General features: G+C 48.2%; 4 non-coding genes across 4 annotated transcripts; all 4 read right to left on the minus strand.

Annotated features, from left to right (window-relative positions):
* Positions 1-9,428: 9,428 nt before the first annotated feature.
* LOC135002840 (U1 spliceosomal RNA) lies at positions 9,429-9,591 on the minus strand. The gene has a single exon (XR_010203995.1). It is a non-coding gene; the product is annotated as a U1 spliceosomal RNA (small nuclear RNA).
* A 152-nt stretch (positions 9,592-9,743) lies between these two features.
* LOC135002454 (U1 spliceosomal RNA) lies at positions 9,744-9,907 on the minus strand. The gene has a single exon (XR_010203647.1). It is a non-coding gene; the product is annotated as a U1 spliceosomal RNA (small nuclear RNA).
* Positions 9,908-12,107: 2,200 nt separating this feature from the next.
* LOC135002733 (U1 spliceosomal RNA) lies at positions 12,108-12,270 on the minus strand. Its single transcript, XR_010203911.1, has one exon. It is a non-coding gene; the product is annotated as a U1 spliceosomal RNA (small nuclear RNA).
* Positions 12,271-12,422: 152 nt separating this feature from the next.
* On the minus strand, positions 12,423-12,586 carry LOC135002443 (U1 spliceosomal RNA). The gene has a single exon (XR_010203636.1). It is a non-coding gene; the product is annotated as a U1 spliceosomal RNA (small nuclear RNA).
* Positions 12,587-12,635: the final 49 nt, after the last annotated feature.

A 12,635-nucleotide genomic window follows, 5' to 3' on the forward strand; every position in this document is an offset into this window, starting at 1 on the left:
GGCACCAGCACACACGCACTTCAGACCTGATCTCCTGTTGTGTGAATATGCACAGCAGGGATCAGGTCTTAATTAGGCCCTATATACAGCTGTCAGTAAAGCAGGGATGTGCTGCTGCCAGTGAGGCAGGGATGTTCTGCTGTCAGTGAAGCAGTGATGTGCTGCTGTCAGTGAAGCAGTGATGTGCTGCTGTCAGCGAGGCAGTGATGTGCTGCTGTCAGCGAGGCAGGGATGTGCTGCTATAAGTGAGGCAGGGATGTGCTGCCGTCAATGAGGCAGGGATGTGCTGCCGTCAATGTTGCAGGGATGTGTTGCTGTCAACGTTGCAGGGATGTGCTGCTGTCAGTGAAGCAGGAATGTGCTGCTGCAGTGAGGCAGAGATATGCTGCCCACTATCTCCCTATCACCCCTGCCTGAGTCACACACTTTCCCTGTCACCCCTGCCTCAGTTACCCACTATCTCCCAGTCACCGCTGCCTCAGTCAACCACTATACCTGCGACCCCTGCCTCAGTCACCCACTATCCCTGTCACCCCTGCCTCAGTCACCCACTGTCACCCTATCACCCCTGCTTCAGTCACCCACTATCCCTGTCAACCCTGCCTCAGTCTCTTACTGTCCCTGTCACCCCTGCCACAGTCATCCACTATCTCCCTATCATCCCTGCCTTATTCATTTATTATCCCTGTCACCCACTTTCTTCCCATACTTACCCAACCCCTTCCTATCACCCCTCCCTCAGTAACCCACTATCTCCCTGTCACCCCTGCCTCAGTCACCCACTATCACTGTCACCCCTGCATCAGTCACCCACTATCTCCCAGTCACCCCGGCTTCAGTCACCCACTATCTCCCACTCATACATGCTTCAGTCACCCACTATCTCCCAGTCATCCCTGCCTCAGTCACCTACTGACACCAGTGCAGATATTTCTGCTGCAGCCTCTCCACTCTCCAGCGTGAACGTCCTGACGACTGAGGAAATCCGCTTTCCAGTTGAGGACTCCGGGAATGAACACTGCCGATATTGCTGGCAGATGACGTTCTACCCAACTGAGGATTTTTTTATACTTCCAGCTTTGCCATGCAGTTTCGAGTGCCGACTTGATGATTTGTGTACACTACCGTGGTGGCGTTGTCCGATTGTACTTGAACAGGCCTGTTCTGTACTAGAGGCAGGGCCAGTATCAATGAATTGAACACTGCCCGCAATTCCAGAATGTTTATCGGGAGGAGAGATTCCTCCCTGGTCCACCGATGGTGAAGGGTCGTCATCACGGCCATGACCTTGGTGAATTTCCGAGGTGCCGTGGCCAAACCAGAAGGCAGGACCTGAAATCCAAAAACTAACCAGGCACAACACTGCTTAGCTTCCAACATCAGATGAGATTGGACATATCCAGTGTGATGCGGCTGTAGATGATTTTTGCTGTTTCTAACTTCTACATCAATGAATAAGTTTCAAAATAGAATGCATCAAGAGAACGGTGTTGGTAGTATAAAACTACCTACAGCACCTGGTATTCCCAGGTGGTCTCACATCCAAGAACAAACCAGGCCTAAGATCAGGTGATATTGGGCATATACAGTGTGGTGTGGCTGTAGATGAACTTAGTGGTTTCTGTTAGAGTTCTTCTACTTCTAACTACTAGTACATAAATGAATAAGCGGCCGATTTATTAAACCTGGTGGAATGATAAAGTACCAGCCAATCAGCTCCTAATTGCCATGTCACAGGCTGGGTTTGAAAAATGACAGTTAGGAGCTGACTGGCTGGTACTTTATCACCTTGCACTTTATTAGTTCACCAGGCTTAATAGATCTGCCCCAATGTTTCAAAATGGAATGCATCAAGAGAACGGTGTTGGTATTGTAAAAATACACACAGCTCCTGGTATTTCCTGGTGGTCTCCCATCCAAGTACTAAAACCAAGACCAACACTGCTCAGCTTCCATGATCAGGAGAGATTGGGCAAATCCAGTGTGCTGTGGCTGTAGATGAGCTGGTGGTTTCTGCTAGAGCTTTTCTACTTCTAACTTCTGGTACATAAAAGAATACGTGTAAAAATTAAATGTACCAAGAAAAGGGTGTTGGTAGTTTAAAAACACCTAAAGAATCTGATAATACATGGATGGGAGACTGCTTGGTAGTAACAAAGTCCAATACTGCTTTGCTTCAAAGATCAAATGAGATTGGGCATGTCCAGTGTGGTGTGGCTTTAGATAAGCTTTGTGGTTTCTGTTAGAGCTCTTCTACTTCTAACTACTGGTACATTAATGAATATGTATAAGGTTGTAGTTTATCCAATATGCCTTTACTACCTTACCTTCCCCCCCCCTCCCCTCCCCTCCTTATAGCTTCCTTTGTTCTCTCCTCCTCGTGTGTGCGTTATTTGTTTTCTCATACGTCCTAGAGGATGCAGGGATCACATTAAGAACCATGGGGTATAGACGGGATCCGCAGGAGACATGGGCACTTTAAGACTTTCAAAGGGTGTGAACTGTCTCCTCCCTCTATGCCCCTCCTCCAGACTCCAGTTTTAGAATTGTGCCCAGTGAGACTGGATGCACTACAGGGGAGCTCTACTGAGTTTCTCTGAAAAGACTTATGTTAGTTTTTCTTATTTTCAGGGAGGCTGCTGGCAACAGTCTCCCTGCTTCGTGGGACTTAGGGGAGAGAAGTATGACCAACTTCTAGTGAGTTCAATGGCTCTACTTCTGGCTGACAGGACACCATTAGCTCCTGAGGGTGCTGATCGCTGGGTACGCCTAGATGCCCACTCCCATAGCCTGCCGTCACCCCCTTACAGAGCCAGAAGTCAGAAGACAGGCGAGTAGCAGAAGAACAGATGGCATTCTGAGGTACCACGCAGCGAGCGGAATGCTGTGCGCCATGCTCCCACACAAACACAGGCACTGCAGGGTGCAGGGCGTGGGGGGAGGGCACCCTGGGCAGCATAAATTCCTCACAAAAGGCTGGCAAAAGTGGACATTAGTGCCTGGGCACTGTCCTTACCCCACCAGCGTGATTAATTATTTGTTTCTGAGCGGGACAGAAGCGTGCCATTACAGCGGCGGGGCTTCTTCCTCACCTCACCAGCACATCTAAAGAGCGTTACAAGTCTATCACTATAGAGTTTATTATTTCCCAGACTGTGTACTTTTGACGCTGGGTTGTGAGCTGAAAAATCCCATCTGTCCCTCTGACATATTTACTGTAGGTCTATCCCCCATAAGCCGATGTGTCTGTGGGTACTTGGTACATGTGTGTCAACATGTCGGTGGCTGAATGTTTTTCCCAAGAGGAAACTATATTAGGAATGCAGACATATGATGGTGGCCCTGTTGGCACCACCAATAACTGACTGGGTGAAAGTTTCAGTAATATCAGAGTGAGGTTGGATAAATCTGTGTCCCAGACACAGACGTAGAGAAAAGATGTGATGTTCATGGCTATGCTTCTTTTCCCTCAGGCCCCGCAAAAATGTTATTTTGCCCAGTTACTACACACTGATACTGACTCGGATACTGATTCCTATGTCGACCATAATATTTCCTGATTAGATCCAATATTGGCAAGGAGCATTCAGTACATGATTGTGGATATTAAGGACATATTAACATCACTGAGGACCCTGCTGTTCCTGACAAAGGGGTCTATTTGTATGTATATATAGATATATAATGAAAGCTGATGTAACGTTCCTTCATCTCTGTTTGAGAAAGTCTGGGCCAGCTCGACAAGATGGTTTCAAATCCCCAAAAGGTTTCCGGTTGTTTATTTATTTCCTGCCGCGGACAGAATAAAGTGGGAGTCACCCCCTGTTCTGCACGGGGCCCTGTCACAAATCCAGCGGATCGTATGCAGGAAGCTACATTATTTCTAGTTATGTAACCACGGGTACATTACTTAGACCTGCCATTACATGCGCATGGGTGAGTAGTAGTATTCAAGAATTGGTCGAATACCTTGTCATCCGATATAGATATCCTGGAGACATGGGATGCTCCTTACGTTGGATCATATCAAGGACACTGCAGCATACTTACGACTGCAAGGGATATAGGACTCTTGAGTTCACGGGCCAATTTCATGGCAGTCTCGGATAGGAGGGCATTGTGGATTCACCAAGGGAATGCTGATGCTGACTCCAAGAAGAAAGGGAGTCTCTTCCCTATGAAGGTGAAGCCTTGTTTGGCGACGGCCTAGTTATTTTGATCTCGGCAGCTCCCGCAGGTAAGTCAACCTTCTTGCCCTATGTTCCCTCTCAACGGATGAAGACGCATCATTATCTAACGCAGTCATTTTGGCCCAATAGATATGCAAGAAGTTAAGATTCCCATTTCTTTGCAGGTAGAGGAAGGAGAAGAGGGAAGAGGTCTATAGCCTCTTCAAGATCGCAGGAGCAGAGATCGTCCTCTGCTTCTGCCAAATCCACTGCATGACGCTGGGGCTCTCTTGCAGGAGCCCACACCAGTGGGGGCACGTCTAAAACACTTCAGTCAGTACTGGATTAATTTGGACCTGGACTCGTGGGTTTTACAAATAGTGTCCCAAGGGTACAAACTGGGGTTTCAAGACGTTCCCCCTCACCGATTGTTCAAATCGGCATTAGTCAGCAGGGAGAAGGCTTTTATTCAAGCCTCTTCGTGGTCCCGAAGCCGGACGGCTCAGTCAGACCAATCTTAAATCTGAAATCCCTCAATTTCTACCTAAAGAAATTAAATTTCAAGATGGAATCTCTCAGGGTAGGGATCTCCGGTCCGGAGGAAGGAGATTTCATGGTTTTGGTAGACATAAGGATGCCTACTTACATGTTCCCGTTTAGCCACTGCATCAAGCTACCTGAGGTTTGCAATTCAGGATTGTCATTACCAATTTCAGACATTGCCGTTTGGTCTGTCCACGGCTCCGAGGATTTTCACCAGGGTGATGGCGGAAATGATGGTTCTCCTTCGCAAGCAAGGAGTCACAATTATCCCGTACTTGGATGATCTCTTGATAAAGGCGAGATCCAGGGACCAGTTGTTGCAAAACATTGCACTCTCCCTGACAGTTCTTCAACAACATGGTTGGCTCCTAAACTTGCCAAAATCGCAGTTGGTCCCAATGACACGGTTGTTGTTTTTGGGAGTGATACTGGACACAGAAGAGGTTTTCTTCCAGTGGAAAGGCTATGGAGATCCAGAGTCTGGTCAAACAAATTCTGAAACCAGCAAGAGTGTTAATCCATCAATGCATTCGGTTGCTGGGGAAGATGGTTGCGGCCTACGAGGCCATTCAGTTTGGCAGGTTCCATGCTAGAGTGTTCCAGTGGGACCTGTTGGACAAGTGGTCCGGATCCCACCTACACATGCACCGGAGGATAATCCTGTCTTCCAAGACCAGAATATCACTCCATTGGCGGCTGCACAGTTCTCACCTCCTAGAGGGGCGATGGTTCGGGATCCAGGACTGGATCCTAGGGACCACGGATGCAACCCTCCGAGGCTGGGAAGCAGTCACACAGGGTGAAAACATCCAAGGAAGATGGTCAAGTCGGGAAAGTTGTCTCCACATAAATGTTCTGGAGTTAAGGGCCATTTAATAACTGCAGACACAGTACGCACTGGGACGGGTGCCCAGCATCCTCTACGGACTAAGAGAAAAGGATTTACCGGTAGGTATTAAAATCCTATTTTCTCTAACGTCCTAGAGGATGCTGGGGACTCCGTAAGGACCATGGGGATAGACGGGCTCCGCAGGAGACATGGGCACTTTAAGAAAGACTTTAGTTCTGGGTGTGCAGTGGCTCCTCCCTCTATGCCCCTCCTCCATACCTCAGTTTGATACTGTGCCCAGTGGAAACTGGGTGCTTTTCAGGAGCTCTCCTGAGCTTTCTGACAGAAAGTATTTTGTTAGGTTTTTAATTTTCAGGGAGCACTGCTGGCAACAGACTCCCTGCATCGAGGGACTGAGGGGAGAGAAGCAGCCCTACTCTCTGAGTTGCAAGGCCCTGCTTCTTAGGCTACTGGACACCATTAGCTCCAGAGGGATTGGTACACAGGATCTCACCCTCGCCGTCCGTCCCAGAGCCGCGCCGCCGTCCCCCTCGCAGAGCCGGAAGATAGAAGCCGGGTGAGTATGAGAAGAAAAGAAAGACTTCAGCGGCGGAAGAAGACTTCATGATCTTCACTGAAGTAACGCACAGCACTGCAGCTGTGCGCCATTGCTCCCATACACCTCACATACTCTGGTCACTGTAAGGGTGCAGGGCGCAGGGGGGGCGCCCTGGGCAGCAATATAAACCTCTTTTTGCCAAAAATATAACACATATACAGCTGGGCACTGTATATATATAAGAGCCCCCGCCAATTTTACAGTTTAAGCGGGACAGAAGCCCGCAGCTGAGGGGGCGGGGCTTCTCCCTCATCACTCACCAGCGCCATTTTTTCTCCACAGCACCGCTGAGGAAGCTCCCCAGACTCTCCCCTGCTGAAACCACGGTAGACAAGAGGGTTGAAAAGAGGGGGGGGGGGGGGCACATAATTCGGCGCAAATTACATACAGCAGCACTACTGGGCAAACATTAAGTTACTGTGTTATTCCTGGGTTATATAGCGCTGGGGTGTGTGCTGGCATACTCTCTCTCTCTGTCTCTCCAAAGGGCCTTGTGGGGAAACTGTCTTCAGAAAAAGCATTCCCTGTGTGTGTGGTGTGTCGGTACACGTGTGTCGACATGTCTGAGGAAGAAGGCTATATTAGAGAGGAGCGGGAGCAAATTAATGTGGTGTCTCCGCCGACAGCTGATTGGATGGATATGTGGAATGTTTTAAATGCTAGTGTAAACTCATTGCACAAAAGATTAGACAAGGCTGAAGCTTCGGGACAGTCAGGGTCTCAACCCATGCCTGATCCTATGTCGCAGGGACTGTCAGGGTCTCATAAGCGCCCACTATCCCAGATTGTTGACACAGATACTGACACGGATTCTGACTCCAGTGTCGATTACGATGATGCAAAGTTACAGCCAAAATTGGCAAAATCCATTCGATATAGGATTATGGCAATAAAAGATGTTTTGCACATCACAGAGGAACCCCCTGTCCCTGACAAGAGGGTACATAAGTACAAGGGAAAGAAGCCTGAGGTAACCTTTCCCCCCTCACACGAGCTGAACGAGTTATGTGAAAAAGCTTGGGAATCTCCAGATAAAAGACTGCAGATTTCCAAAAGGATTCTTATGGCGTATCCTTTCCCATCAATGGATAGGTTAAGATGGGAATCCTCCCCTAGGGTGGACAAAGCATTAACACGCTTATCTAAGAAGGTAGCCCTCCCGTCCCAGGATACGGCTACCCTCAAAGAGTCTGCTGACCGCAAACAGGAGATAACCCTGAAGTCAATTTATACACATTCGGGTACCTTACTCAGACCGGCAATTGCGTCGGCCTGGGTGTGTAGTGCTGTAGCAGCATGGACGGATACCTTATCTGAGGGGATGGATACCCTAGATAAGGATACTATTTTATTGACCCTGGGGCATATAAGAGATGCTGTCCTATATATGTGTGTATGCAAAGTACAGGTGGTGCTGCAGGGCTCACACCCTTTTACTTGTCTTGTAGAGCAACTCTGGAGCTGTTACTGGATCCATCTGCTGCAGGCCTTCCCCCAGGAATGCTTGCACTAGTTGTTGCATTTGGTTTGTTGTTTGGGGGTGCTTCAGTATTAGGCAGCCTTCTGCCCTCCCACATTCATCTGAAAATGTGTTCTCCCTGCAGTTGTTGTCCCCAGATGAGAGTTCCCTTGTGCTTCCTCAGTTGAATCTCCTTAACTTGACGGGGGTGTGCCCGAGCAGCCGCCCTCCACAGCCCTATCCCAACACATACTTATCTTGCATATGAGATCTCTTGATCATGAAGATAGTTCTCACAGGGTGAGGTTCATCCATTACATTTTAAAGTAGGAAGGTACAAATTACATATTCGAATTACATATATGTTCTGGATTCAAATGTTTTCCCCCCTTCCTTTCTCAATTGTGCCCATCAGCAGCTATTCTAATGTTGCTGCCAATGGTTGTGACACATTTTTTTCTTCTGTGGGGTACACTGGACTCCACAAGGATTCACATTGGGGTGTAGAGTAGGACCTTGATCTGAGGCACAAACAAGCTCAAAGCTTTTGACTGTTCCCAAGATACTCAGCGCCCCCTCCTCTATAACCTCGCTTCCATGAACAGGGAGCTCAGTTTGTAGTTGGTGCCTTCAGTAGCAGGCCACTTAACAGGGGGCTGCCTCAGGCATCCTATTCTTAGCTATTAATTTTGACAAGAAAAGAAGAACTTTTTTAATAAGAATCTACAAGGGCTGCAGCAGGCTAGGTCTAATAGACATATTTACTGCAGCTCCATCACTCCCAGCGGCGCAGTATACTCCCGTGCCCCGGTTGCTGGGTCACTGCAGCGGAGGCTCCGGTTTCTTCCTAAGGTCAGTCACACACACACCGCCCTCCGGGATCACGAGGCCGCTGATGAAAGGGTGGTAAGGGGCTTCTGTGCACACACTATACCGTGATCCAGCGTGGCTGTAGGGGGCGGGCATTGTGCGCACTGGCGTGGACACTGATTACTGGGCAGCTGCTCCACTAGCCACCAGGGACAGTTAAGGAGCACAGCTCTGGGGGTTTTTCTCCTATATTAACCCAATTTTGTACTACCCGCAGTGCATTGTGATAGGTAATAGGGCCTGATTCAGGTTGGATTGCAATCGCAATAAGCAATCCAACTGCAAAAATTGCTAAGAGCATACGCATCCGCCTGCATTTTCTGCGGCACCCCGCAGATAATTTGATCGCCTCTGCCTGTCAATCGGTGCAGGGGGGGGGGGGGGAGGGGGGTCAACAACACTCCATTTCCAAGTCGGAGATGGAGCGGTGCGGGGGCAGGGTTTCAATATTGGGTCGGCAACGGAGAAACAGGAGGCGTGGTTAGAGCGGCTGCATGACATCTCATGGGCCGGACTCCGCCAGTGGAGCCCCAGCGTCATGCAGTAGATTTTGTAGAGGCCAGGGAGGACTTCTGTTCCTGGAAGCTAGCTGTGTTGTGCAGCTTTTTTCCTCTGCCCCTACCTCTGGCAAGAAAGGACGCACCTCGCAATTTCCTTCGGTGTGGGGCTCATGTTGGCTATGCCCCAGCCCCTGAAGCATTCAAGCTGATTTCTTGCAGCAGCTGGGCACTGTAACAGCTCCAGAGCTGCTCTGTAAGGCAAGTAAAAGGGTGTGGGCCCTGCAGCACTACCTGTAGTTCGCATTTTGCATTGGAAGGCACAAAGTAAGCAGACGGGAGAAGTCAGGATAGTGCGCAAAGGCATAGAAGGGAGCGGCTCAAGAAAAGAGAAGTGGAAACAGACAGCAAACTAGGCTGGAGAGAGACCTGAGACAAAGAAATCTGAATTATACGAGAGCCGACCAGAGGAAACACACATTATGCAGTCAAGTGTCCCACATTTGGGGAAATCGCAGGAGCAGCACACCAAGAGTGCAATGGGTGAGATTTGCCCTGGGAGAAGCACCTTCCTGATCATAGTATCTCACCTGGCAGGTAAGTAGGAGTTAGGCTAGAGCTGGGGAGGGTCGCTGCTCGGGCACCCCCCTGTCAAGTGAAGGAGATCCAACTGAGGAAGCACAAGGGAACTCTCGAAAGAAGAACAAGGCTAGAGGAAGATCTGAGACAAAGAAATCTGACTTTTACCAGAGCTGACCAGAGGAAAGCACAAACACAGTCCCCCACTACCACAAATAATGCAGTTGAGTTTCCCACATTTGGGGAAATCACAGGGGTCAGCATACCCAGAATGCAATGAATGAACCTCACCCTGGGAGAACAATCTTCATGACCATGGTATCTCCTATGCAAAATAAGTATGATTTGGGATAGGGCTGGGGAGGGCCGCTGCTCAGGCATATCTCTGTCAAGTAAAGGAGATTCAACTGAGGCAGCACAAGGGAACTCTCATCTGGGGACAACAACTGCAGGGAGAACACATATATTCAAATGAACATGGGAGGGCAGAAGGCTGCCTAATACTGAAGCACCCCCAAACAACAAACCAAATGCAACAACTAGTACAAGCATTCCAGGGGGAAGGTCTACAGAAGACGGATTTGCATAGTGATGTCATCCAAGCAGTGGGCCAAAGTTGGCTGGAACCCTCATCTGCATATGAAAAGAGAAAAGGGGTATGCAGGGCATGGCGGCCTTTTGCGGCACTTGGATGGCCCCTTAAGCATTCAAGCTGATTTCTTGCAGCAGCTGGGCACTGTAACAGCTCCAGAGCTGCTCTGTTAGGCAAGTAAAAGGGTGTGGGAAAAAAAAGGGGAAGGGGGAATAATTTTGCTGCGCCGATGTGTCTCTATTACTCTAATAAATTAAGCAAAATAACTTATAACTTGGAAGTAAGATCCCAAGTGTCAGAAGTGTGTGCGCTTCTATAAGGAGTAGTGTGTTACTCCTGGACTGATAAACTAAGGAAAAATGGATATGGAATAGAAGCGCTCAGCACTCACTGACCCTGCGATCTAAAGTTAAATAACAACCAAAGTGTCCATGGGGATTTTTTTAAAAATAAAAATAAATTTATTATGATACAGTAAAAATTGTACAATAAACCAGATCTATATCTAACATAAAAACCCTTTATCCTCACTGCAATTCTATTACCAAGAGCTATTCTACATTCACATCAGATTGCAGGTGTCAGCTAGAAAACTAGCAGCAATATAGTGGTAACAATTGTTGCAATAAATGTTCAAGCTATCTATTCAACAATGCTGATTGTATACTCAGACACAATTGTTAAATGTTGAGAAAAGAAATAATGTATGTAGAATGCACTCACAGGCTCTATATTCAAGAGCTATGTTCTGTAACGTCTCAGAATTCCAGGAGCCAATGACAGGTGATAGTGAAATAATTAATTACCTCTCCGGTAAGGCTGGCTGGTCCCGAGCGTCCTCGGGTGAAACCAGAAAGCCCAAATGAAGCTGCAGAATTCAGAAGCACTGGCCGTGCTGGCCGGACTCCTCCCCCATATGCCTCACTGACTTATCTTTGTTTCTGACACTCTCTGTACGGCTCCGTTACATTTCCCACGGGAGCAATCAGCACGGCGGCCAGGACAGGACAAAGCCGAACTTCCTCTCCGCACAGCGCCAGTGGTTAACCAGCAGTCTCTCTCCCCCACATACCCAACGGACGACGCCAGTCCAGGGAGATCGAGGCGTTCCACTAAGGTGCACATCTCTGCAGCGGGTTCTTTATAACAGCAGTTACACACCTGTCCTTCCCTACAGACTGCAACGGGCGGTGCACGCCCAGGGATAGCAGGTTTAACAGTGGGACCCCGGCCAGCACGGCCAGTGCTTCTGAATTCTGCAGCTTCATTTGGGCTTTCTGGTTTCACCCGAGGACGCTCGGGACCAGCCAGCCTTACCGGAGAGGTAATTAATTATTTCACTATCACCTGTCATTGGCTCCTGGAATTCTGAGACGTTACAGAACATAGCTCTTGAATATAGAGCCTGTGAGTGCATTCTACATACATTATTTCTTTTCTCAACATTTAACAATTGTGTCTGAGTATACAATCAGCATTGTTGAATAGATAGCTTGAACATTGATTGCAACAATTGTTACCACTATATTGCTGCTAGTTTTCTAGCTGACACCTGCAATCTGATGTGAATGTAGAATAGCTCTTGGTAATAGAATTGCAGTGAGGATAAAGGGTTTTTATGTTAGATATAGATCTGGTTTATTGTACAATTTTTACTGTATCATAATAAATTTATTTTTATTTTTAAAAAAATCCCCATGGACACTTTGGTTGTTATTTAACTTTAGATCGCAGGGTCAGTGAGTGCTGAGCGCTTCTATTCCATATCCATTTTTAAAAGGGTGTGGGCCCTGCAGCACTACCTGTAGTTCGCATTGTGCATTGGAAGGCACAAAGTAAGCAGACTGGAGAAGTCAGGATAGTGCGCAAGGGCATAGAAGGGAGCGGCTCAAGAAAAGAGAAGTGGAAACAGACAGCAAACTAGGCTGGAGAGAGACCTGAGACAAAGAGATCTGAATTATACGAGAGCCGACCAGGGGAAACACAAATTATGCAGTCAAGTTTCCCATATTTGGGGAAATCACAGGGGCAGCACACCCAGAGTGCAATGGGTGAGCCTTGCCCTGGGAGAAGCACCTACATGATCATAGTATCTCACCTGGCAGGTAAGTAGGAGTTGGGCTAGAGCTGGGGAGGGTCGCTGCTCGGGCACCCCCCTGTCAAGTGAAGGAGATCCAACTGAGGTAGCACAAGGGAACTCTCGAAAGAGGAACAAGGCTAGAGGATAATCTGAGACAAAGAAATCTGACTTTTACCAGAGCTGACCAGAGGAAAGCACAAACACAGTCCCCCACTACCTCAAATAATGCAGTCGAGTTTCCCACATTTGGGGAAATCACAGGGGTCAGCATACCCAGAATGCAATGAATGAACCTCACCCTGGGAGAACAATCTTCATGACCATGGTATCTCCTATGCAAAATAAGTATGATTTGGGATAGGGCTGGGGAGGGCCGCTGCTCAGGCACATCTCTGTCA

This window comes from Pseudophryne corroboree, unplaced genomic scaffold, assembly GCF_028390025.1.
Source record: "Pseudophryne corroboree isolate aPseCor3 unplaced genomic scaffold, aPseCor3.hap2 scaffold_179, whole genome shotgun sequence".
Taxonomy (NCBI): Eukaryota; Metazoa; Chordata; class Amphibia; order Anura; family Myobatrachidae; genus Pseudophryne; species Pseudophryne corroboree.